General features: G+C 43.1%; 1 protein-coding gene and 1 long non-coding RNA gene across 13 annotated transcripts in view; one reads left to right on the top strand and one right to left on the bottom strand.

The window, feature by feature from the left end:
* FGGY (FGGY carbohydrate kinase domain containing) overlaps window positions 1–23,600 on the bottom strand; it is a 523,600-nt gene that overhangs the window by 75,729 nt on the left and 424,271 nt on the right. The gene's annotated exons all lie outside the window — the stretch shown is intronic.
* LOC132344978 (uncharacterized) overlaps window positions 296–23,600 on the top strand; it is a 36,143-nt gene continuing 12,838 nt past the window's right edge. For all 3 annotated transcript variants that reach the window (XR_009494077.1, XR_009494078.1, XR_009494079.1), the window contains exons 1-2: window positions 296–19,800; window positions 23,098–23,227. This is a non-coding gene — a long non-coding RNA (uncharacterized lncRNA). The remainder of the gene's footprint in view (window positions 19,801–23,097; window positions 23,228–23,600) is intronic.

Below are 23,600 nucleotides of genomic sequence, written 5' to 3' on the forward strand. Positions count from 1 at the left end.
GAGTTCTAATACCCAGTGTGTCTGACTACAGAATCTTCTTTTTTAATCACCAGTCTCTCTGTTTTTCAGTGTTGAATCCTCCTTGCGTATTCACTGCTGGCTTTTTCAATAATCATCACCACAGTAACAACCAATAATTGAAGCCTTATACTCATTACACGGCTTCCCTATTGGCTCAGTGGTAAAGAATCCTCCTGCCAATGTAGGAGACATGGATCCCTGGGTCAGGAAGACCCACTGGAGAAGGAAATGGCAACCTACTTCAGTATTCTTGCCTGGAGAATCCCATGGACAGAGGAGCCTGGTGGTTCATGGGATCATGAAGAGTTGGACACAACTTAGCAACCAAACAACATAACAATACTCATTACATATATTATCCCACTTGACTTTCCCAGCAATCCTATGAAGTAGGTTTTTTCATACCCATTTTACAAATGAGAGAGCTGAGGTCAGAATAAGTACATTATCCAAAGTCAGCCAGCTGTGAAAGAAGAAACCAGGATTCAGATACCATCTGTGATTTCTTTGTAGCTCCTTGATCACTGTACTATGTACCAGGGCTTTATAAGTATTAATTCTTATAACAGCCCTATGGACTAGGTAATATGAGTATTCCCATTTTACAGAAAGGGAAACTGAGGTAGAGAGCAATTAAGTCATTTGTTCCAGGCTGGATCTTATACCCAGGTAGTTTAACTCAAGTGTCTGTGATCCTAACTTTGAGTGTTGTGTTGCTATAAGAAGCAAAGGATGCCAGGCAAGGGATGGAGAAGAGGAGATGATTTCAAAGAAGAGCGGATTGTCCTTGCACAGGCAGGAACTCAGTGAGTCCAGGAACTACTAAAGCTCTCTGCCTACATGGACTGTGTCCCTCAGAACCCTGGCTTCTGTCTGCCAGAGGTGTTGGCCACCCTGGAGAATTTTCCAGCATTGAGCAACAGTGTAGGTGTTTCGTTTCCTTTAGGCCCACAGAGATGTATCATGAGGAAATTGCCTCAGACTCTTGGGTAAGCTGTGACTCCACAATTCAGCTACAAAATCCTCCGAAGAAATGGAAGTCAACAGTTTTCAGTGACCAATTATACTTAAATGTGCAGGGAGAAGGGAAAAAAAAGACTTTTATCAGGAGAGGCAGAAACAAGCATGCATTAAGTGGGCTGGGACACGGGAGACATTAAACCTCACAGTAATCCTTTGGAATTGTGATTTGCCCAGTTTTACAGAGAAATAAACTAAGGCTCAGAGCAGCAAAGTGATGTCCCCAAATCAAGTGGTAAGTACGGGAGCTGGGATATGGTCCAAGGCCCACATATATGACTGTGGGCTGCCTGCTAGCTAGTTCCCTGCGGCCTCTCATTTGCCTATGACTGATCCATATGGTTTCAGAATTTCCCCATTGTTAATCGTGAAATAACCAAGAATGTCTGCAAAAACACAGAGGCCATTCTGCCAACCTGGTGTGTTGTAGTGTACAATGTTATTATTCTGAAAAACACAGCTTCAGGAAAAGAAATAGTTTACAGGAAAAACTTGCAAGAAATCTTGAAGCCATAAAGAAAGAGATTCATGGATGTAAACACAAGAAAATTTAAAACTCCTATATGAGACACTATAAGCAAAGGTAGATATTGAGGGTTTGGGAGAATGGCATTGAAACATGTATAATATCATATATGAAACGAGTCACCAGTCCAGGTTCGATGCACGATACTGGATGCTTGGGGCTGGTGCACTGGGACGACCCAGAGGGATGGTACGGGGAGGGAGGAGGGAGGAGGGTTCAGGATGGGGAACACATGTATACCTGTGGCAGATTCATTTTGATATATGGCAAAACCAATACAATATTGTAAAGTTAAAAAATAAAAAAATTAAAAAAAGAAAATCTTTAATATATATGACAAAGAATTGATGTACAGACCACACGAAGAACCCCTCCAGATCCCTGAGGGAAAGACAAACAACCTTATGGGAACATGAAGAGAGGATAGTAATAGGCCATTAACAGAAAACAGAGGGTCTTTCCAGGTGTTGCTAGTGATAAAGAACCTGCCTGCCAACGCAGGAGACATAAGAGACGTGGATACAATCCCTGGGTTGGGAAGATCCCCTGGAGGAGGGCAAAGCAACCTACTCCAGAATTCTTGCCTGGAGAATGGTATGGACAGAAGAGCCTAGCTGGCTACAGTCTGTAAGGTCACAAAGAGTCAGACCTGACTGAAGCATGCACAACAGAATACAGTATTAAGTGACTGAAGATAAATAAAGAAAATGTTCATTCTCACTAGCAACAGGGCTGAGGCAAAGGAAAGGAACAATGAGCTGTCATTGTCTGCCTAAGAAATGGGCAAAAATGTTAAATGGTTAACAATATGCAGTGTTGGCAAAGGCACGGGGGCACCATTGGCAGGGAGACAAACTGGGACAGCCTCTTTGGAGGATAGTTTTGGCCACAGCTAACACTTTACACTTTCATGCATTGGAGAAGGAAATGGCAACCCACTCCAGTGCTCTTGCCTGGAGAATCCCAGGGACGGGGGAGCCTGGTGGGCTGCCGTCTATAGGGTCTCACAGAGTTGGACACGACAAGTGACTTAGCAGCAGCAGCAGCAACATGATTTCAAACACACAAATCCTTCCAGTAGAAATTCCACCTTTTGTATCTCTCCAAGAGAACTGTTCATATTTATGTATAAAGAACCATACCCAGGATGATCCTTGTATCTCTGTTTGCAAAAGCCAGACACTAGAAACAACCTAAATGTCTGTCAATAGGACATTGGTTAAATAACGTTTATGTATGCAGGCTCTGGAATTTCTATCAATATGTAACAGGCATGGGGTGGCTCTACCTGTACTGACATATTCCAAATATCTAATAAGTGAAAAAAAAACTTGCAGAACAGTTTGTACTATATGACCCTATTCATGCACACACACGCACACACACATATATATATATATATATCTGTGACTGTATTAAAAAGATTAGAAAGACAAATAAAACGGACAATACGATTATCTCTGTGATGAGGGGATATTTGTGTCTTTTGCCTTTTACTCTATGTGCTCAGTTGCTCAGTCGTGTCTGACTCTTTGCGACCCCATGGACTGTAGCCCAGCAGGCTCCTCTGTCCACGGGATTCTCCAGGCAAGAATACTGGAGTGGGCTGCCATGCCCTCCTCCAGGGGATCTTCCTGTCCCAGGGATCGAACCCAGGTATCCCCGCATTGCAGGTGGATTCTTTACCAGCTGAGCTACCAGGGAAGCCCATTGCTACGTTGTTTGAGATTTTACAATATAAATGTATTTCCATCATTTTTCAGTTATCTAAAGAGGAGCAATTCACAGAAGTGGAGACATTTGTCTTGGGTTCTGGGTAATGTCCAGTTCACCTAGGATTGAGAAGTACTCTGGTCCAGGGCTGAGACTCCCTCCTCTGCAGATGGGACAAGAAAGCAGCTGCTTTGGAAGCCTGCCCCCTCCCCCACCTTCTCTCCCTCTCATTTCCAGGGGGGCTCACCCATCTCAGCACTTGCACATTGTACACCTTCCTCTCGGGCACATATTCACTCGGAATAGCTACTGCATAGGTCAGTTCAACACCCGAGAGCTTCTGAACCGCGGACCAAAGATTCTCGTCACCTTGATAAAACTCGTACAGTCACACCCCGAAAGAACCACAACAGCAATAACAAATTGTCAGGCTCCCTCAGCACAAGCCTTGATTTAAACCATGGGGTTCAAGAGACACATACTGGATGTAGAGCTCTTTAAATAATGGCTCTGCTAGCCTAAAACATATCAGATGTTCCTTTAGCCTTAGCTCGCCCAAGACATAAACTATGTGTTCGGGGGAAAGCAAAGTCAAATGACTCATGACAGAGTTTGTTTTTAGTATGAATTATTTTTTCTGGCTCCTTGCTTTTAAAGACGATCCTTTTCAGATGGGCGGACGCAAGGGCTGCTGGGAGCTGGGCTCAGGAGCCTAGCAGTCCCACCTCTTCTGAAAGCTGGGAGTGGATGACCTGGGAAGGAGAGTTGATCTCCAGAGCATCACTCCCATAATGCACAACTTCTTCATTTTCCTTTCAAAACAAGCCAGTGCCAGCCTGGGTGAGGTGGGAAAAAGAGCATTGGATTTGGAGTCTGAGAGATCTGAGAGCTGAGCTCTGATTCCAACTGTGCCGTTTACAAATTGCACCCTGCAGGGAATGTTACATGACTCCTCTGCTCTCTGGGCTGGGGCCTGAAAAGAATTCTGAGAATAAGTATCACTCTGGACTGAGGTGGGGACTCAGTGAGGTAGCCAAGGTGCAGCATGTCCCTCACAGTAGGCACTGGACTGGACTCCTCAGGGCAGAGGTGTCCTACAACCACAGGATCCATCCTGTTTGCTGAGAATAGAGCAGAAAATGTTTGAGGAAGGAAGGCAGCAATGCACATTGTACCTACAGTGTACCAGGTACCGTTCTAACTGCTTTATATGAATTATTTCATTCCTCTTTACAAACAACTCTATAGATTTATTTGCTATCCACCAGAGAGAGTGGAGAAGGCAATGACCACCCACTCCAGTACTCTTGCCTGGGAAATCCCATGGACGGAGGAGCCTGGTGGGCTGCAGTCCATGGGGTCACAAAGAGTCGGACACGACTGAGCGACTTCCCTTTCACTTTTCACTTTCATGCATTGGAGAAGGAAATGGCAACCCACTCCAGTGTTCTTGCCTGGAGAATCCCAGGGACGGGGAAGCCTGGTGGGCTGCCGTCTGTGGGGTCGCACAGAGTCAGACACGACTGAAGCGACTTAGCAGCAGCAGCAGCAGCAGCAGAGAGATTAAGGCACCTGATGAAGGCTACACAGGTGGTTAGTGGAAGGGCTGGGATATGAATGCTTGTGATATGGCTTTAGAGCAGGAAGGAAAGAGGGAAAATAAGCAGACCAGAGGCTCAGTGTGGGGGCTCTCAGGAAAGGCTACATCAGGAATAGCTGAGCTCTCGCATCACTGTAGAACAGACACGGGGAGAAGGCCACCAGGAGTGAAGTCATGCATGGCTCTGCGGGAACACAGGTGAAGGACAGTCAGACCCGCCCACGAGTGTGGCAGGTCAGGATAGCTCCTTAGGGTTCTCTGGGCCAGGAGATGCCCAGGCTTCTTGGGGAGGAAGCACCCCAGGGCGGGGCTGGTACCCATACATACCCACTCCCTCCCTCTCTTCATCTGGTGGAACTAAGATGATCACAGAATTTCAGAGCTGAAAGGGATCTCAGCCATTGCCTGGCATCACTCCACTGCACAGGGTAGAGACCAATGCCACACCAAAAACAGAGCAAAGACCAGAAGCCAGGTCCTTGCCTCTTTTAAGCCAGCACTCTTCCTCTCGCATCTCGAACATTCTAACAGCCACTCTCCCTTCTATGCACAGCCTTGAGATTCCGACTTCATTTTTTTAACCCTTCATCCATCCCACAGTTGTCATCTAAGTAATGTTCAGGATAGATAGGGATGCTGGTCATTGGGCTTGGGATAGATCCGTTCCCCAGGTTAAAAATGACTGCTTAACTCACTTTTCCAATAAATCCCTGCATGATCTATGAGGCAAGCAGCCTTCTGATAATCACACAGGTTTTCATGAAAGTCTGCCCACAGGCACAGGACAGGCAGCATTGGGAACAGTGACTTATCAAGGTAAATTAACAAAATGTCTTCCGGCTTTCTACTTCCATGTTAGGAGCTGCTCCTACAAGACCAAAGCATTAATTTGTTCATTCGTTTATTTACTCAAATTCATATTTTTCCAGTACATTCTGAATTCACCTTTAGGTTCATGAATCCTTTGTTCCCAAGATCTAAAATTGTGTACACCCTCCCCCATCTCAGCCACACACACACACACACACACACACCCCCCTCTGTTTAGTTCATACTTCCAAGTCCTGGTGCAACTGTCATTCCTTTGAACGTTTTCTCTGCCTCCCAAAGGCTGGGTGAGGTGCATCACCTATTACAGCACAGAGCAGACTCCAGTACGGTTGGTTGTCTACTTTACTGTATTTTCCCTCTGCAATACTGTAAACTTGAGAACAAGGACCGGGTCTTTCTTGTGCAGACCTGCATCTATGGACAGAGAGACAGACCTAGCATAAGTGTCTGGCACTCAGAAACAGTGCCGGGTAAATGAATGTAAGAAGGAAAACGGCTTGAAGAATGATTCTGACATAGCTTCTGCCCTCAATAAGCTTCTAGCCTGGTGGGAGGAAGAGTTGCCCTACATATGAGGAGGAATATGTGCCCGGTCTGTTCTGTACTACAGGAGCACTGAAGGATGAATGACTCACTGTGCCAGGAAGGGCTGGGACCTCACTTCTGCCTTATGCTCACTTTAATCCGACTGTACACAATAGACAGACATTACACGTGAGTGTACCTGGCAGACACACAGAGTGTAGGCTCTCCCAGTCTGAGCCTCTTGCCAGTGTCCCTCCCTGCCCCCTGACTTCCATGAATATCATCCCAGGATTCTGTCATTCCAGATCATTTCTTTGAATTCAGCAAGACCAGGGTCTGGGGCAGAAAATGGAGTGTCAGAGAGCTGAGGAGGGAGAGAAAGAAGAGACCCATTCCCTGGTTTTTTCCTGCTCTTCTTTAGACATGTTCGGTTCATTCCCACCCATGGACCTTTGCACCCCGTGCTCTCTACCATGCCAGTCTCATCTCAGACATCCTAACTCAGGACGGCCCTTCTATCAACACTGCTCACACAGCCAGTCCCACCTGCCCAATCTGCCTGGCCTTCTCTTTGTTCCTTCATGTTGCTTTACTTCCTCTTACAGCATTTTTTTTTTTTTTTTGCTACCTGAAATCCTATTATTTGTTGTGACTACTTGTTTCCAGAAATACTTGTATGAGACTCCTCCCAGTGAGAGTATAAGCTCTGGGAGGGCAGACATTGCTCTTTCAGGAGATAAAGCTGGAGTCACCCAGTGAGGAGAAGTTGACAGGTATAAAAGGGTGAAGGGAAGCATAAGCTCCCAAAGGGACAGTTGGTTAATGGGATAAAGACAAGTGACCCAAACTAATTCTTAAAGTCCAAGAAAGAGCCACTAATATTAACTTTTTAATTGCACATTAGCTATGGCAGGCTCATACATTACCTTGTAGACGTTTCCTTTTGGGGAACACACAAACATTCTGTAAACATGTATAAAATGGGAATACTTTTAGATCTTATCCCATGATATTGTTTTGGTGATTAAATATGCTAATTCATGTAAAGTGATTTGAACAGTGTTTGGCCTGTAGAAGTCATCAAGTGATGCCTAAAATCATTATCACTGCCATCATCATCTACAGAGATATGGCACATAGGTAGTAATGCCTGTTTACAAGACTTTTATGTACTGCTATGCACTATAGAAACCTATATGCAGGTGAGGAAGCAACAGTTAGAACTGGACATGGAACAACAGACTGGTTCCAAATAGGAAAAGGAGTACGTCAAGGCTGTATATTGTCACCCTGCTTATTTAACTTATATGCAGAGTACATCATGAGAAATGCTGGGCTGGAAGAAACACAAGCTGGAATCAGGATTGCCGGGAGAAATATCAATATCCTCAGATATGCAGATGACACCACCCTTATGGCAGAAAGTGAAGAGGAACTCAAAAGCCTCTTGATGAAAGTGGAAGAGGAGAGTGAAAAAGTTGGCTTAAAGCTCAACATTCAGAAAACAAAGATCATGGCACCTGGTCCCATCACTTCATGGGAAATAGATGGGGAAACAGTGGAAACAGTGTCAGACTTTATTTTTTTGGGCTCCAAAATCACGGCAGATAGTGATTGCAGCCATTAAATTAAAAGACGCTTACTCCTTGGAAGGAAAGTTATGACCAACCTAGATAGCATATTCAAAAGCAGAGACATTACTTTGCCAACAAAGGTCCATCTAGTCAAGGCTATGGTTTTTCCAGTGCTCATGTATGGATGTGAGAGTTGGACTGTGAAGAAGGCTCAGTGCCAAAGAATTGATGCTTTTGAATTGTGGTGTTGGAGAAGACTCTTGAGAATCCCTTGGACTGCAAGGAGATCCAACCAGTCCATTCTAAAGGAGATCAGTCCTGGGTGTTCACTGGAAGGACTGATGCTGAAGCTGAAACTCCAATACTTTGGCCACCTCATGCAAAGAGTTGACTCATTGGAAAAGACCCTGATGCTAGGAGGGATTAGGGGCAGGAGGAGAAGGGGACGACAGAGGATGAGATGGCTGGATGGCATCACCAACTTGATGGACATGAGTTTGGGTGAACTCCGGGAGTTGGTGATGGACAGGGAGGCCTGGCATGCTGCGATTCATGGGTCGCAAAGAGTCGGACATGACTGAGTGACTGAACTGAATTGATGCACTATATTTAATTTTTTTTAAAGTGAACCATAGAACATCTACAGTGTACAAAGTTAAACACATGTTAAATTTTGGATTTAATATGATGCAAAAAACAGTTTTGTAAGCATTATTTATCAACACTAATATAATCAAAGAATTGTATTGTGTTTTTAATAAACACATTTGTGATACTTTAATCAGGTTTTAAAACGTTTTCAGATGTAAACACAAAGAACCATATAAGAACTCCAGAAACAAGAAGAAATGATAATGAAACATTAATGGAAAGCATAAACAGGCTGGAGGCTGAAATAAAACTTTATAAGGACTAATACAGAGAACAATGAAGAAAGAAGAGAGCGTGTGGAAATGTGAGAGGCAAGTAATTACTATAAGAGCAAAACCGAAGCACCACATGCAAGAATCATTTCACTGCAGTTATGTTGGAAAATGCGTTACAAGGATGAAAACAGCAAGAAAACTGCTGGGCACAAGAAAAAGAGTGAAACATGTTAAATAAATACAATGATGTTTTATTAATAATTTTTTAAAAATCTGCTGGAACAGAATATTTTACTCCAAGTGTAGCTAATTCTTTATAAAAAGAATGCTTTCTAGTTATAGCTCTTTTTGGTTTGTGACCAGATTGGAAACCTGGTGGACGGAGATAGGAGACTACCTCAACAGGCTACTAGTGCCTTCTCTCTTCTTCAATCCCAAGACCCACAAGCCTTTTGTCATTACATCCTGAAGAGCAGGGGAATTGCTTTTTAAAAAGCTACTAACTGTGAAGAAAGCTGAGCACCGAAGAATTGATGCTTTTGAACTGTGGTGTTGGAGAAGACTCCTGAGAGTCCCTTGGACTGCAAGGAGATCCAACCAGTCCATTCTAAAGGAGATCAGTCCTGGGTGTTCATTGGAAGGACTGATGCTGAAGCTGAAACTCCAGTACTTTGGCCACCTCATGCGAAGAGTTGACTCATTGGAAAAGACTCTGATGCTGGGAGGGATTGGGGGCAGGAGGAGAAGGGGACGACAGAGGATGAGATGGCTGGATGGCATCACCAACTCGATGGACGTGAGTTTGAGTGAACTCTGGGAGTTGGTGATGGACAGGGAGGCCTGGCGTGCTGCGATTCATGGGGTGGCAAAGAGTGGGACACGACTGAGCGACTGAACCGAAGATCATTTTAGCAGCACGTGCAATGTTCCCCACAGCCTGTAGGTGGTGCTATTGCAAAACTAACAGAAGCGTGAATCATCACAAAGGGGAAGAAAAAAATGAACACAGTACATTTAGTACAAAACACTAAAAGCAATAACAACTCAAAAGGCAGACACCATTCGTTACAGAAACTACAAACAATTTACTATCTCCAAGCCACTTATTAACTTCCTTTTAAATTCAGGGACTCACCCCATGAAGAAGAGACATTTCATTTTTCAGCCAGGAAAAAAAAAAAAAAATCTCAGGGTTATTCTCTTTCTAAAACATTTACATTTAAGGGCCCAGTGCAAATGATGCTAAAAGTCTGTGGTATAAATTCTTTATGATCAAAACTGGCTTAATAACACAAAAGAACTAGACTAACATTCAGAGTAAAAATATAAGACAGTGACTGAGGGCTGGCTGGGGAAAAATAAAGTTATGTTAATATAGCTTGAAAGTCAACCAAAAGCCATACTATTACTAAATATATTTAAACATGGTTTTCATTTAGATTTGGCATCTTGACTAATGGGGATGTATTAAATAATACCTGGCTGCTAAGAATATACATGTTTAGGAATCAGTGCCACATAACACACATATACATTCAGTTTCATTGTTATTTAAGGCTTCTCTTCTATTCTCTTGGCTGTGGGCACACACACATATTAAAAATTAAGTACACAGTCAATGTATGCTCAACCCTTTTAAAAGGCTTTCTTTTTAAACAGAAACACAATGGAAAGTGAACTCAACTCTGGTGAAATGTAATGGATGCATCCCTTTGGGGACAGCTGTCCTGTTTATCAAAAGAAAGAAGATGGGAGGGTCAAATCCAGGGGGAAATAAAGAGTGGTCAGCAAGGAGAGTGCTGAGAGAGGAGCCCAAATCAGTTTCCATCTGCAGGCTTCCTTGTCAAATGAATGGTACCTTTTACCATGAGGCCATGGGGATATTGCAATGGGAAGAGAGAGAATATCTTGAGATATGGGGAATGTATTAGTGGCCAAAGAAATGCAGGCACATGTTGAATGATTCCCAATGCATTAAAGAAACAGTTAAAAAAAAAAAAAAATGGCAGCAGGGCGAGCAGGATCTGTAGTTTTCTGGGTATCTTGCAGGCCCTGATGAAGGGCTGGGAGCTGGGGGACAAGGATGGTTAAGATAAGCCAGCGAGACTGCAAATGCTAATGATGCAAAGGGCCAAGGGCCATAATAGAGTACTACTCAGAGTTTTGGATGAAAAAGTACTATATCTGACCTACAGAGGCTGCATAATAAATGAGCGTTCTCTCCTTTCCAATATCATGAGGTTCCCTAGAACTTTCAGCCTGGAACAAGACGTCTCAGTGGCCAAAATGTCAGATAACATCACATCCCATCTCCGAACAATCCAGTGGAAGAAATTACCGATTATTATTTTTCAGTTTGAGAAACTAAGTCCAGAAATAATATCTTACCACATAAAAGGAGAAAAAAAAGCTTTAAAAAAGAAAAATTATATACAAGTATTATTCTATCCATCCACAGATAACAGAAGCATAGCTTTGAGAGTTAATCATATTATGCATGATCCTAGATTTAGTAAGTTACAGAGGCTAGACTGGAATCCAAGGCTGTTTTACTTGAAAATCCACTTTTTAAATCACTAACCACCACCTTATGGTTCCTTTGTGGCTGATGGAAGACTTGAGGTGGAAGCAATGAAGGGAACTGGGGGTGAGGGTGGGAGATACAGCAAGCAATCTCATTTATCTCCCTTGTCACCTACTTAGAAGAGATTGGAAGACGAAGGCTTGAGTTCCTCTTAGATACTGATTTTCACTGCTGCTGTCATCCACAACTGAGCTATCTATTTCCCCCACTGGAGAAAAGTCACTAAAATAGTAAGCATGCTGAAGTCTTAACGGTGGTGATGGGTATAATCAGGAACCACAGAGAACAGTCTGTGTCACATCAAGAAAACAACCAGGAAGGAGAGAAATTCTGACACATGCCACCATGAGTATGGCTCTTGAGGACATTATGCTAAATGAAAGAAGCTAGTCACAAAAAAGACAAATATGTATGATTGCACTTATATATGTACTGAGAGTAGTAAAATTCACAGAGATAGAAAGTAGAATCATGGTTGCTAGAACCTGGAAGAGAGAGGGGTGGGGAACTGTTGTTTAATGGGTAGAGAGTTCAGTTTTGCAAGATGAAAAGAGTTCTGGACCTTGGTTGCACAATAATGTGAATAATACTTAACACTACTATATCATTTATGCAAAATTGGTAAATTTTGTTATGTATATTTTACAATTAAAACAAACAAACAAATGAATAGAACCAGGAATGCCTTCTCCAGTGATCATTTACAATGTTCTGCTTGGCATAGCATGAAGCATGACCTCCCAAATTTTTAAGTTTGTCAAAGTAAAAGTCCTTTTGTGGTATATCCCTGCTACTTTTCTGGAAAAAGGAGACAGTTTTTTTGTTTTTTTGTTTTTTTCCTTTTTACATGTAACTTTTTTGTTTCTTTATTTTTTGTGGCCGCACCTCTCAGCAAGTAGGATCTTAGTTACCTGACCAGGGATTGAACTTGCACCTCCTGCATTGGAAGCACAGAGTCTTAACCACTGGACCACCAGGGAAGTCCTTACATGTAACATTTTATATCTGCATGTTTTATATGAATTCTCATCCTGGTTTGATTAGCTAAGAGCTCTGAACAAAGCACTTCTCCTCTCTGGGTCCCAAGTTCCACATCCATAAAAGGCAAGATTGGGTGAGATGATCTCTGAGTGCCCTTTCAATTCTCAGATTCCAATTCCTGTTTTTGAAAATGCTAACACTGTCTATGTTAGTACGTATACATGTTATTTATTATTGACATTCGTCCAAACATTTTTGCAAAGTCATGAGTCACTTCTGAAATACCCACTCATTGCATTATTACTGAGGGATGAGTGGCTGGATGAGGCAGACACAGTTAAAGGTGTCCTGGAAGGAGCATTGGACTGGGAGTCTGAAGCTCTGGCTTAGACCTGGGGTCTGCCACTTGGTGGCCCAGTGAATCAGAAAGAAAGGAAGAATTTACTGGGGCCTCCTTGGAAGGAAAGTTATGACCAACCTAGATAGCATATTCAAAAGCAGAGACATTACTTTGCCAACAAAGGTCCGTCTAGTCAAGGCTATGGTTTTTCCCATGGTCATGTATGGATGTGAGAGTTGGACTGTGAAGAAGGCTGAGTGCCGAAGAATTGATGCTTTTGAACTGTGGTGTTGGAGAAGACTCTTGAGAGTCCCTTGGACTGCAAGGAGATCCAACCAGTCCATTCTGAAGGAGATCAGTCCTGGGTGTTCTTTGGAAGGAATGATGCTAAAGCTGAAACTCCAGTACTTTGGCCACCTCATGCGAAGAGTTGACTCATTGGAAAAGACTCTGATGCTGGGAGGGATTGGGGGCAAGAGGAGAAGGGGACGACAGAGGATGAGATGTCTGGATGGTATCACTGACTCGATGGATGTGAGTCTCAGTGAACTCTGGGAGTTGGTGATGGACAGGGAGGCCTGGCGTGCTGCGATTCATGGGGTCTCAAAGAGTCGGACATGACTGAGCAACTGATCTGATTTGATCTATGCATGAGGCTTCCCTGGTGGCTCAGACAGTAAAGAATATGCCTGCAATGCAGGAGACCTGGGTTCAGTGCCTGGGTTGAGAAGAGGCCCTGGAGAAGGGAATGGCAACCCACTCCAGTATTCTTGCCTGGAGAATTCCATGGACAGAGGAGCCTGGCAGGTTATAGTCCATGGCATCACAAAGAGTTGGAGACAATTGAGCAACTAACCCTTCTTTCACTTTCTATGCATGAGACACTTTCACACATGTTACTTTATTACTTCACAAATTTTATTCACATACCATCTTCATAATTGTTTCCATGTTCAAGTATCATGTGTAGTATTATATTAGTATAATATTTTTTTCTAAATTTGGAATAAATTCTTTTTTCTCTTTTTTCAAATTCCCTTGTTCTTGGCAAAAATGTCTATGAAAACATAGGTATGATGCTGGTTACCTTTTTCTAATATATGTTAAATTAAATATATATCTATTACAAAAAGAGTGTCCACAAGCCAGCTAAAATCCTGGGTGCTACCGATGGTTTACCTGTGCATTTGGGGAGAAACCATGTTATTCTGTTTTGTATCCATTTATGGCTCCTGGACACTTGAGTCCATGGAGTTTAGTGACTCGTTCAAGTTCGAACCAACAGACCCAAAGCAATGTGCTGGTTCACATTCCTCTCATCTTTCCTGTCACCACTTTCATTGTGTCTGACCCACAGGACTGCTAGGAGGATGTGATGGGACAACACCTGGGAAAGTGCATTGACAATGTGTTACCTATTGTTCTTACTGTTCTTTGGATCTCAGGTTAGAAGTTCCTTCCCCTGGGAAACTCCTCTTGACCTATGAAGTAGGAATAAGAAGCCCCTGTCCCGGAGAATCCCATGGATGGATGAGCCTGGTGGGCTGCAGTCCATGGGGTCGCTAAGAGTCGGACATGACTGAGTGACTTCACTTTGACTTTTCACTTTAATGCACTGGAGAAGGAAATGGCAACCCACCCCAGTGTTCTTGCCTGGAGAATCCCAGGGATGGGGGAGCCTGGTGGGCTGCCGTCTCTGGGGTCGCACAGAGTCGGACACGACTGAAGCGACTTAGCAGCAGCAGCAGCAGTCCTTGGTACCACAGCACCCTTGCTTTCTACCCTTCACCTGCATCGCTATTGCCAGGCGATTTCTCTATCACCCCAAAATGCTCACAAGAGCTCCAAGATGGTAAGAGTGGAAATATATGGATCTTGTTGTTGCTTCTCCACCATCCAGCATGAAGTCACTGCCAAATACAGCATTGTTGTTCACTCGCTCAGTTGTGTCTGACTCTTTGCGACCCCAAGCACTACAGCGCACAGGCTTCCCCGTCCTTCACCAGGGAAGGACATACAGGATTGGCGCCCTTTTAATTTGTAAAATGGACACATGAATGACGGGAAGATTGGTGGGATTTTTCAAACTTGTTATGTGGTACTACTTGTACACTTGATGGTCTTGACTCTCGGTTTACAGTAGCACTTTTCAATGTTTGGTCCTTTAGCAAAGTAAAATGCTCCATGAAAAACTAACTTTTTGGGCAAGTAAATTTAGGAAAGTCTGTATTCTAAATGCCTCCACAACCTGGGAGATTCCCAAGGCACGTTAATATATTAAACTCTTATGCAAAGTCTTACTATTAAGATACCTAGTTAACTTGAATGTAGTGTTTTCCAAAGGAATTATTTCCAGGAATACCTTCTAATGTCCAAAAGAACAGTCTATGGGAAATCCTGGCCTATAGAGAACTTGGGCTCTGAGTAAATTTTTTTCATGATTTCTGTGAATTCTTTGTCTTGGTTGTCCTTCCCCCAGTTAAACAGCACAGCCGGAAGGAGGAGAGACACGCACACGGGGCTGGACAGAAAGGGAACAGAGACAAAAGAACCTTTGACAAAACTGAACACAGGAATGGGCTACCAGCCCAGGAACTAACCAAAAATATTTTGACCATGAGTAGAATGCCCTCATTTGTATCACACCTCAGAGCTTTCATAGTTCTACACACGTACATCATTGCGTATCACTGCAACTGCTTTTCTTCCTCTTTCCCTTTCCTACTTTTCTTCTCCAGAATCAGCATCACCATGGTTAAATAACATAGCACACTGTCTATGCCAGACATTTGCTGTCAGTGTAGTAACTGATGAGATGACGTTACGTTGCATTTTGTAGATCTGGAGTCTTAGAAAGCTACTATTAGTGGTAGCAATAATAATGACAAAATTAACAATGGCCACCTCTCACTTTTGGTGAGCTTATTGTTCACGGCAAAAGAACTCAGAAAGGGCAGATTTGAGGCTCAGATGCAAGTCTTCTGATGCCAAGTCCAGAGTTTGCTCCACCCACAGAAGACGGGTCTCTCCAACAAGACCATAGCATGCTCCCAGCTGCGAAAGGGGAGAGAGGGTTACAGCACCGGCTCGGCATTCAGATGGTGTGGTTTATAAAGTGACTCAACATCTGTCATTAATTAGAGTTCTTGTTCCCATGGTGATGGCTTATTATTGCTAGGCTGATAAGATGACCAATTCAAGAATACTATCTTCCTCCCTTTCCCTCTAACTCTTGAACATAGATTTTTCTCTTTTTTTTCTTCCCCTCCCCTAACATAATTGATCATTTGCAACAAGGTAGGATATAGTGTTCCTCAGTCAGCGACTCCCTATTGGATCCCTGATGATAATCTTTGGAATTTTTTCCCTTTTGCTCAATGCAGAGTCTCTCTCAGACCAACTTGCATTTGTCCCAGACATTTACTGACTCTGATCATGAACGAGTTAATTACTTTCCTTGGGCCTTCCTTTTTTATCTGGAATAAGGGATACTGCTACTGCTACTGCTAGGTCACGTCAGTCGTGTCCGACTCTGTGCGACTCCACAGACGGCAGCCCACCAGGCTCCCCCGTCCCTGGGATTCTCCAGGCAAGAACACTGGAGTGGGTTGCCGTTTCCTTCTCCAATGCATGAAAGTGAAAAGTGAAAGTGAAGTCACTCAGTCGTGTCCAACTCCTAGCGACCCCATGGACTGCAGCCTACCAGGCTCCTCCATCCGTGGGATTTTCCAGGCAAGAGTACTGGAGTGGGGTGCCATTGCCTTCTCTGGAATAAGGGATAAGAAGGTCTAAACAGCAAGGTTCTTTTGAGAATTTGATGCTAAATAGGAAGGTAATAGCGCAGAGCTTGGAATGTGGTGGATACTCAAGAAATGGCAGCAGTTGTGATAGTTAAAATAACACCAATAATAATTATTTACAAAGAGATGAGATGAGACAGATTTTGAGTTGGCAGTTGGGGTCATTTTCCTTTCATTCATCAATCAAATTTGTCCTTTCATTGAAACTGTTCTTTTCCCTTTAGAGCCCTTATAGTATATTCCAAGATACACTATATATTTATTTGGATTTACTTTTTTAATGGTCTCTTACACTCCACTGTAAATGGGATGAAACCTGGTACAATGGTTATTTTACACATTGCTGCACCTGGGGCGGGGGTGGGGTGGGGGGAGGTTGTATTTGTAGAATGAAATATAAATATTTACCATGCAGTCCAGGTCAGTCTCTGTGTTAGGGTCTGGAGATTTGGAAATAACTAAATGACTAGATTAGTTAACTAAATAACTAAAACTAGATTCTTACCCTTGAGGCATTCACATAAGGAATCAGTGAAAACTGACCAAAAAAAAAAAAAAAAGAAATGGGGCATTCATGCCTGATTCCCAAAGGTTTTTTTTTTTTAAATAAATCCAGTGACATAAATGGAATTAAATCTCTAGTAATCTTCTAGCACAAAACACCAATGAAGAGGGTGGTATGGATCTCTCAAAGCTCTAAATGCCAAGAGGGATTCAAACTCACGGTGTTAAGCCCCCAATCAGAAATTCCCCTTGAAGCATACAGTTAAAAAAAGCAAGAAAGAGAAAGAAAGGAAAGGCTTTTCAGAGGGTTAGCTCACAGCTCCTCCCAGGACAGTCTGATCCCCTAGGCTGGTGAAGCAAGAGGTCAGATCCCCAGACAGAAAATCAACCTCTAAGAGTCACTGGCTAGAATTTCTAATTCACCAGTGCCACAGCACACAGTCTGTCTTCAGTCAAGGAGGATGGGCCCAGAGGCTTTAGCTTCCCCAGCCCACTGTACACAGTCAAGCTACACACCCGCTTCCTCCAGGAGCACACAGAGAAGCCTTCAACAGAGAAGCAGGCACGGGGGTCTCGCTGGCAGCCCTTGAACCCATTTTTTCCAATGGCCTGGATCTTCCATTCTGAACTCATTTTAATTACTGTACTATTATGTATTTGTGTTGATTACCTTAATATATTTGGGTTATTGCCTCTGAAACAATTGAGAGCCCAGCTTCTTACGTTCAGCTGGGACCCTCGGTGAACAGGAGACGTGGCTCGGCTTCTGTGTGTTTACACAGTGGCCTCCTAAGTGGTCCACCACTTTAAACTGTTTGAAAATCAAGACCTAATTTTTTCGGTGTAGATGAGGAATCTGAGGCCTCAAGTGGTAGACCTCTTGTCCCAGGTTATATACTGAGTTGTTTAGTAACCAAACCGACTTTGAGGATAGGGACTTTATCTTTGGAAAAAAGAGAGTACCTGAGAATCACAAGGAACAGTCTGGAGTGAATGCCCATGAGAATGGGGAAAGCTGTTTTCAGAGACAGAGCTAAGAAATAGGTGGTCTTGCATCAGATTTTACCTGCTAAGGGTTTTCAATCCACGTCTATCCATAGCAGCACTTCTGCTTTAAGTGGCTGCTCAGCCAGATCAAGGGAGACTATACATTCTCTGTCAATTTCACCTCCTTTGTGGTACCACACATGTTTATGCAGCACCCGCTACTGGTTAAGGATGAAGACTTCTGGGATCCTTCCCTGGAAGCCCATACCCAAGTGGGGTAAGCAGACACTGAAACACTGAAGGGCAATACTAGAGATAAGCACAGGCTTGGGTGGGGAGTGTAGAGGTGGGCCTGACACGAGGAAATGTCCCAAGGCAATTTTACAGATGGGTTCCAGTATTATTCCAATGGAGAGACTACAGGGTCAGAATATCACCCAAGTATATCTTACCAGCTTTGTGACCTTGGGAAAGTATTTAATTTGTGATTTGACCTCCTTATCTGCAAAGACCTCTTTATCTGCAAAGCACTAGGAATATCAGAATTGAATGGAATTGTTGTGAGGATTAAGTGATTTAATCCACAAAGTCACATGCACAATGACTGGTGAAATGACATGAATACCCTCTGTTATCCTTTTAGGAGCCCCTTGAAGAGCAGGTTCCTAGTTCCCCACCACGTCACAACATGCTGGACTCACAAAGCCTGCTGCTCCTCAGTAGTCTAAGCACTTGCTTGAGTCACCACTTTAGGGCTGTCTATAAATTTTTCCTCTGTAAATGTCTGTTAGTAGTGGTTAATCAGCTTACTAAGATGAAGACAACCGCTATAATCCAATTACCTAAACCAGTCTGGTCTCTCAGGATCCTTCCTCATCAGAGATGCTGACAGGTGAAACTGACATGGCCAACTTGGTAGGAATTTCAGTCTGATCAACTCCATCCAACATACAGGCTCCTCTGGGCAAGGTGTCAGTTGAGACAGGGAGGGGAAGGAGTAGGATTTGAGGTGGGGTGAGGGGGGTTGCTTGCTTCCCGTTATCTCAGTGGCCTTGTCTCAGAAGGTATCTTCATCCTGAAATTCTCAAACATGATATGCTATAACACTCTATACACAAATGTTCTCTTGCAAAATAGGATACTTTTCCAGGGGCATTTAAAGACTTTAAAACTGTTAGATATAAATAATCAATCTCTGTTGTTACTCTCAGGTTGAATTAGTTTACAGGTTTTATTTTTTTTTTTAAATGGGAAACAGTATTATCATCTAAGAAGCACTTGATGTTGTTGATTTAAAAAAAAAATGAGACTATTAGCCTGAAACATTAAAAAAACAAAAAACAGCTGACAGAGTTGCAGGATGTTGGGCAAAGCACGCTCCCAAGACTCCTGATCAAATTCCTAATAATTTGTTCATAGTTGATGACCCCCATTCCCAGTCAAGTGTGGTCCTTATGTATCGAGCTTTTTCTTCTGTTCCTCATGAACTGGGATGCTTCCCTAGGAGCTGAGTTGATGTCTCTTCTGTCTGTGTTGTTCCTTTCCTTTCACTAGCATCTCTGTCTGAAAAGTCCACTTCCTACTGCTTCTCTGCTCCTCCTAAATTACCATTTCCATTTCAAGCCCTACTTCTTCTACAAAGTCACACTTCTCTTTCCTGCCTGTAGCTGTTACCAGGGAGTAGATCATGTAACAGCACTGTCTGGTTTCAGGTTGCTTCATTTTTATTTTTCTAGCCTGTCAACTCCTTGAAGGTGGGGAACCTGGCCTTGTTTTTCCCCTTTTTCTTTTTTAAAACTGTAAAACATTTGGCCTTCTATCACATAATCCAGTACTTTGACGTCACCAGTAGGAACAGTGTTTGCTTGGGGACAGGAAAACCTGTATTCAAATTTCAGCTTGAATATTAACACCTAGTGTGACCTTGGGTAAGTTCTTTTCACTTTCTGTTTTCTCATTTGTAAAACTGAAGGCAAGAAAATTTGCATATAAATCTATTGTGAGAATTAGGGGAGAAAAGGCTAACTATTGATTCTGCAAGGGAATGTCTACAAGACCAGAGAAATACGAGTTTTGCAAGTAGCTTTCTTATAATTTGCTTTGAAACAGGAAGAAAGTTTGGAAAATCTTGAGTAAACGATATGTCTTAATAAACATAAGCTCCGAGACATACAGACTTAAACTAATGCCACTAAATAGCTACGGGATGCTGGGCAAATTGCTTGTCCTTTCTGAGTCTCTATTTCCTCACTTGAGTGATGAGAATAATCACACATGTAATATAATGACTCACTTAGAATGGTCCAGAGTTCTGGTTCAAGAAAGAGGAGTTTCTATTCTTTTCGACTAGACTCTCCCTTGACCTGGGCCCGGTTCTGACCTGTACTCCAGCCGTGTCTCCTGATGGAAGTGGTAAGCTGTGCACAGCCACTGTCCTCAATGCCTGACTCAGAGTTTGATTATTCAGAGCTGGGTATTCACTAGAGTTGCTAAGGTCAATTTTCTTGTCTGTTTTATTTAGTCAAAGTAAACTGTTCTTCATGAGAAGCAGCCACCCTTCCTCCCACTGGCCTAGCCCATTCCAACAGGCAGAGAGAAGGGGAAGTGGATTCACCGTAAGGACTGACTTCTCTTTTAATATTTAAAAGCAACGGTATCATTAGAGTGCAGTCAGGAGACGCGAAGCCACTCTAGGTCATTTAACAGAAAGAACTGAGCGCAAGAAATTGTTTTCACTGACGACAGAGGAAACTAAGAAGCCAAACTGATGATGCCAAAGGAACTCAGAGGTCAGGGATGGCAGAAAGCTGCTATTCCTCTCAGGGGTCAAGAGCTGATGGGAGGCAGTAGTGTGACCAGAGATAGGGGCTAGGGATGTCAGGCTGGAGCTGAAACCAACTAAGGGCTGAGTGCTCAGCACTGGGACCTGAAGGGGAAGGCTGGAAGCTGGAATCACAAAGGAGATGCAGCTGCTGCTGCTGCTGAAGTAAAAGAGAGCAATGACCTGACTTCTCCCTGTTTCCTGCATACCAATCTCCATCACTATCTCCCATTAACCAAACACTAAAACTAAACCAAAAACAGTGCTAAATACTACTTAATGGCCAGTTGCAACAGAGTCCAGGAAATGTAATGCACAGGTAGTAAAAAGCTACCTGAGAGCAAACAGGAGGTAAATGAGTGGCCCAGCCGTCTTTTAATAATGTACTTAAAGAGCTATAACAACATGTAATTTACAGTCAGCTAATAAGGAGAGGTATCATAAACATTTCTCTAACTTTGTAGAATTCTCACTGAAAGTTTATTCATACCAGCCACTGTGCTAAATACTTTCTACATATTATCTCATTTAATCTTCACGGCACTCTTTTAGAGGCAGGCGCTTTAAACAGTCTCATTTGTACAGTGAGAACACCAGTTTTGACAGGAGAGGTAAAGGGATTGACCTAACGTACAGCTTTAGCATATGAACTCAGGACTGGAGCCCAGACTTCTGTGACATCTGAGTCTGTGCTCTGAACTATGGGCCTATTTATTGCTTATAATATGAATCATACTTCTAACAGTAAAAGGGAGGGTACTAGATAAGCTGAACATGAAACGTCTCATAATTACTGGGAGGATATTTTGAAGACCTACACTTCTAGGGCTGAAAGCCTAGAACACTCTGTGAACATTAAATCTGCCCTTTAAAAAAAAATAGAGGTTAAGAAAAAATATATCACCTAATGCAGTTTATAAAAGTCCACGGTGTTCCCTCTTGAAGGCAACAGTGTATTTTTGCTAGGAGGATGCCAAGTTCACTGGCCTCTGTAGGCTTGCTGTTTACTGACATCTGATAGGCTTCAACATCTGTTGCCCTTCTCGATTGATGGCTGCTTCATTTTAGCACGTCCCTGATGCCAGGCTGGTAAAAGCTTTAGTACTGAGGTCTTCTAAGATACTCCTAGGTCAGTGACACAGCTTTGTTTGTGAAGCTGGCTGAGGGAAGGAATATTCAGGGAAGAGTGGTAAGGGACACGCCATCCATCTACCATGCTGGGTATTCAGTTTTACCCTTGGGTCAAGCGACAGCTCCACAAAGTTATAAACCTGGGCAATTCTTAAGTTCAAGTCAAGTTTCAATGTTCTGCTCTGGACTCTTAACAACTTAATATAGGATGAATTCTTCTGCTGCTTCTGTAAAGTTTCAAAGAAGGATTTCTCAGTTTGTTTTTAAAGAAATGGCAACTTTAGAATTTGATAGCAGGGAAGACATAGTCTCTTTTGGAGAATGGAGTATACTTCCTTGACTCCGTGGACACTATCTGACTTGACCTATTTCCCAGTTCTGTGTTGGCTGCTGGGAAGCTCCAAGTAATCCCCTTATTTCAGGGTCAGAGACCCACAGGCCAAATCTGCCCCATAAATCTGCTTGGTCTGGCACTCACCAAAGCAGAGTTAAAACAACCTGAATGGCAATGTCCTTAGGCAAGAGTATACATTCTCCAACCTGCAGAAGAAATCATCTTGGCCTTTGCTGGTATTGTCCCAAGTTTATACAGACTAGTTGGCACCTGAAGGCATACATATTTGAGGATCCCCTAGTCTAAGTAGTTGGGGTATTCTCTTTCTACATAGCTTCTAAGTTGTGTTTTATTTTGCTTAGTTTTATTCTGCTTAGCCCTTTATTATAAGCTTGCTCAAATCCTTTATGGAAGAGGAGTATGAATGATAAATACACTGTTTTCTTCCCAAAGCAAAACTGCCAAGATGAGTGCAAGTAGCTGCATCCATTGCATCCAAGGGATGATCATTTCAGGGGGTCTCTTTGGCATGCCCCATCTGTTAAAGGGAATCCTGTTGTTCCTTCAAGCGGGAGAAAAGATTTCTTCCTCATTAGCAAGTGAGGGGCCTGGACATAATCAAGTGACATCTTCCCTACTTCTAGCATATAATATGTAAATTGAGCTCCAGGTGCTCTCTGAAGCACTGGGCAGCAAGGGAGATGCAGAGGGTAAGCCTAGAGTTAGACAGCTAAACAGGAACCCTCCTCCCTGCACCAGCCATCCATGTGATCTTAGGAGCTCATCAGCATCTTGATGCCTCCATTTCCTGCTTTATAAAGTGGGATGATGTTACTACCTACTTGACTGGGTTTTAGGTAAAGATTAAATCAATACAGGAAATAATAACAGTATTTTTGTGTATGCAGAGTATTGTGCTAAATGTGCTTTCATTCACAGAATATTTGCAGTTATTCAGTGGGGTCAGTTAATATGGCACAGAGGCTGAGAGAAATGAAGTATCTTGCCCGTCGGGATGGTTCACCCAGCTAGCAAGTCAAGGAGATGCCATCACCTTGAGTGGAATAAGGTGACTTACACTTTTTACTGCCCCATTTGATTTCCTCTTATCTTGCCCACAACAGGTGTAGCTCATTTGCCCTCTTCCACTCCCCAGACTTGGCAGGCAGTTGCCATAACACAACTGAACTCCATCAGTTATTACTATTTATTGTGTGGAATTGAAATGGAGAGAGATTTGTGTAGGACTGAAGTAAATGCTCCTTCCTCTACTTCCAGAGAAGGGACTCCAATGCAAAGATTAAAAGCCAGCCTGGGTCACATGCCCCTCCAAACAGAGTTCCAGCTCTAGAGTAACTAATGCTCTATGGCCTGGTTCAAATGTCCCCTTCTCAGAAGGACACTCATAGCCCTAAGGCAATGGAAGACACTCCTTCGTGGTG

The sequence above is a fragment of the Bos taurus genome, chromosome 3 (assembly GCF_002263795.3).
Source record: "Bos taurus isolate L1 Dominette 01449 registration number 42190680 breed Hereford chromosome 3, ARS-UCD2.0, whole genome shotgun sequence".
NCBI lineage: Eukaryota > Metazoa > Chordata > Mammalia > Artiodactyla > Bovidae > Bos > Bos taurus.